At 51.5% G+C, this 3,922-nt stretch overlaps 1 pseudogene; it reads left to right on the top strand.

The window, feature by feature from the left end:
* Positions 1–2,307: 2,307 nt before the first annotated feature.
* LOC113909951 lies at positions 2,308–3,367 on the top strand (annotated as a pseudogene).
* The last annotated feature ends 555 nt before the right edge of the window (positions 3,368–3,922 follow it).

The following is a 3,922-nucleotide window of genomic DNA, read 5'->3' as shown; positions in this document are numbered from 1 at the left end:
AAAGAAATTAACTTTGAAAGACTAATGAATCATGGTAAAAAAGCCATGAATTCTATATGCAGTATTCCCCTAACACTGGAGTTCTCCCGTTCTCATTGATCAGTAAACTTGGTCTTGGCTGGCTGTTCTTGCTGATCTTCTGGGGGAGGGGCCTGTTGCCATGGTTCCCAAATGTCTTTGCTGGAGGCGGAATTGCCCCGCCCTTGTCAGTCTGGGCTAAGTCATCTGCTCGGGTTTGCTCTCGGGAGCTTTTGTTCCCTGCAAGCTCTCGGTACAGCTTTGGAGGATGAGAGTGAAAATGGCGGTCTCACAATCTCTGCCCGGAGGAGCTGAGAACTTGGGGCCCCGCTCCTCAGTGCACCCCCAGAGAAAAGCAGTCAGTCACTCCCGTGTCCCCGGTCTCCAGCTGCACTCCGTGCTCACCCAGCCTGTGACTGAGCGTTTCTATCTCTGGCACCCGACTCTGTGTGGAGTCTCCAAACCCAGCAGATCCCTGCGGTGCGCTCCCGCGCCGCTCCTCCCGGGGGAGGAAGGGGAGTCTCCCCGGCTCTGCCGCTTGTTGGGTCCCTGCTGGAGGAGCAGTGGCCCAACTGGGCCGCAGATCACAGCTCATGGCAACCCCGAGCTGAGAGCCCGCACCTCGGCTCCGTCCCTGCAGCCAGCTCCCCCGCTCCGATACCTGGGAGCTCTGCCGCACTCAGGCACCCCCGGTCTTTCTGTGACCCCGAGGGTCCTGAGACCACACTGTCCCACGAGCGTTCCACCCCCCGCTTTGCCACTGGAGCGACGTCCCTCAGCGGAGCCGACTTCTAAAAGTTCCAATTTTGTGCTCCGCGGTTCTATCACTTGCCAGAAGCAGCCGACAGAGGCCCCCTCCCCCGCTGTCTATCCTCCCAAATATCGCCTCCAATTCACTTCTCCACACGTCCTACCTTCCAGAAAGTGGTCGCTTTTCTGTTCAGAGTTGTTGCTATTCTTTTCTTCGATCTCCTGTTGAGTTCGTAGGTGTTCAGAATGGTTTGATCCCTATCCAGCTGAATTCCTGGGACCAGACGAAATCCAGGTCTCCTACTCCTCCGCCATCTTGTTCCGCCCAGTATATTTATTTTCTTTAATGAAGCCTGAAGTGGAAGTTCTGCTCCTCAGTGTAATGTAAGATGTTTTTCCTACTTAACTCTCATTCTAAGTTCAAAGCAGACAAGTAAAAGCCTGAAGTGAAGGTTCACATTCAGTTGTTACAGCTAGTGATTGACTTGGCCAGTGGTTATCTACTGTGCTTATTCTTATTATCAGAGGCTGATATAACACCCTAGTGAAGCCATTAGTCAATCATTTTTATTACCTTATGGACAGATCTGCCCATTTTAGTGCAACCAATGTGTTTGATTAATGTAGGTAAAATACCAAAACTCAGATTTTGCCACCAGTTTACACATGCCAGATTTCACTCATTTCTAAAATTATAACCAATATTTTGAAATTCAGCACTTCAATATACTTAACCACTGTTCTGGCTTGAAGTATTATTTATGATATATAGCCCTTGAAGCCTTAGTAGTTTGAATGAGTTTACTTAACCAGTCCTCAAACTTTAATGAGCATCCAAATTCCTGTGGTGATGGTTAACAGTGTGGGTCCCTGTGCACACACCCAGAGATTCTGATTCAGTAGTGCTGGGGATTGCCTCCATTTTAATGAGATCCCTGGAAGTTTCAGGAGTAAGTGGCCCAGGGACCACACCTTGAGAAACACTGAGTTAGCACATTTTCACTCAAGTTCAGGAGAATTCTAGTTTAGAAGCTGTAGTTGGTCATAGGTAGTCATGTGCAAGGTAGAATTGGTCATTATGTAGCTGAGGGGCAGGGTTGCAAGAGCACCTGGCTCCGGGGATGCCAACCAGACCAGGATTGGCCACTTTTCTGAGGACAAAATCCAAAGACAGAGACATGAGTGGTGGTGAAACAAAAAAGGGATTTATTTCAGTGAGGCCAACACCAGGAAGACAGCAGACTAACATCTCAAAGCCTGTCTCCAAAGTGCCAGAAATACTTCCAGGTTTATATGAGGAAAATATGGGACAAAGTTTGGTGGATAGGTGCAGGTGGGCAGTGAAGGTCAAGTTGATCATTGTGGGCTCAGTCACACAGGGTCTTGCCGGTTCAGTGCAGTCCTTATTGTGTGAGGGGGTAGTTTCAGGTCCCATTAGGAGATGCTTTGCCTGAAGAGACTTTTGCCTGAGTTAAGAGATGGGCTGGAAAGAAGATTATTTAATCAATTAGAAAGTTTGGGGTCAAGAGTAGAAGCGGCGGTGGCGGCGGCCCAAAGCGTAGGGAAGGAGGAAGGCAGGGAGCTTAGGAGCGGGAGCTGGAGTCGCGGCGGTGGAGACCCCTGTGCGGTGCGGAGGGGGCAACGGCCCCGGCTCTGACCCGCGCCGGGGGGGTGGGCCATGGTGGAGATCAGCGACCTGGACCGGCAGATCGAGCAACTGCGGCGCTGCGAGCTCATCAAAGAGAGTGAAGTCAAGGCCCTGTGCGCTAAGGCCAGAGAGATCTTGGTAGAGGATAGCAACGTACAGAGGGTGGACTTGCCAGTCACAGTGTGCGGCAACATCCATGGGCAATTCTATGACCTCAAGGAGCTGTTCAGAGTGGGTGGCGACGTCCCTGAGACCAACTACCTCTTCATGGGGGATTTTGTGGATCGTGGTTTCTACAGCGTCGAAACGTTCCTCTTGCTGCTGGCACTTAAGGTTCGCTATCCTGACCGCATCACCCTGATCCGGGGCAACCATGAGAGCCGCCAGATCACCCAGGTCTATGGCTTCTACGACAAGTGTCTGCGCAAATACGGCTCGGTGACCGTGTGGCGCTACTGCACTGAGATCTTTGACTACCTCAGCCTGTCGGCCACCATAGATAGCAAGACCTTCTGCGTGCACGGGGGCCTCTCCCCCTCTATCCAGACCCTGGACCAGATCCGAACGATTGACTGAAAGCAAGCGGTGCCCCACGATGGGCCCATGTGTGACCTGCTCTGGTCTGACCCCGAAGACACAAGAGGCTGGGGTGTGAGCCCCTGCGGGGCTGGCTACCTGTTTGGCAGTGGCGTGATGGCCCAGTTCGATGTGGCCAACGACATTGACATGATCTGCCGTGCCCACCAACTGGTGATGGAAGGTTACAAGTGGCACTTCAATGAGACTGTGCTCACTGTGTGGTTGGCACCCAACTATTGCTACCGCTGTGGGAACGTGGCAGCCATCTTGGAGCTGGATGAGCATCTCCAGAAAGATTTCATCTTCGAGGCTGCTCCCCAGGAGACCCGCGGCATCCCTTCCAAGAAGCCCGTGGCCGATTACTTCCTGTGATCCCTCCAGCCCCTGCCCCTCCAGCCTCTCTGGCCCTCGGACCACTGTGACTCTGCTCTGCCTCCCTACGGAGGCTGGGCATCCGGGGGGGGGGGGGCTGTCTGGGCTCTGCTCTCCCCCCAGAGAGGGCGCTGTGAGGGTGAGGACTTTCTCTGGAGAGGCTCGGAGCCTCAGCTCCATGCTCCTCTCTTTTCTCCCCACTTGAACCATGGAGTTTCCAATAATTTTTTGGTTTTCTTTTTTCCTTTTTTTTGGTTTGTTTTTAGATAAAAAAATTTTGAGAGAAAAAAAGAAAAATTCTAATAAAAGGAGAAAAATGGTAAAAAAAAAAAAAAAAGAAAGTTTGGGGTCAAAATGGAAGTGGTTGAAGTCCTTTTTCATTAAGACCCATGCAAGCTTTCATAGTCAACAAGTGTATCGGTAGGATGAAAATTGGCTTCCAGCATCTACAATTACAGGACAGATGCATCAGTTTGTTCATCAACATTCGTGTGTCAAGGCTGTGTGATGTTGGTCCGACAAGGGTGGCATCAAAGCCAGAACCTTGGTCGACCA

This window comes from Zalophus californianus, chromosome 6 (assembly GCF_009762305.2).
Source record: "Zalophus californianus isolate mZalCal1 chromosome 6, mZalCal1.pri.v2, whole genome shotgun sequence".
Lineage (NCBI taxonomy): Eukaryota > Metazoa > Chordata > Mammalia > Carnivora > Otariidae > Zalophus > Zalophus californianus.
Note: the sequence above shows the minus strand (reverse complement) of the source record. Positions and strands in the feature narration are given on the sequence as shown.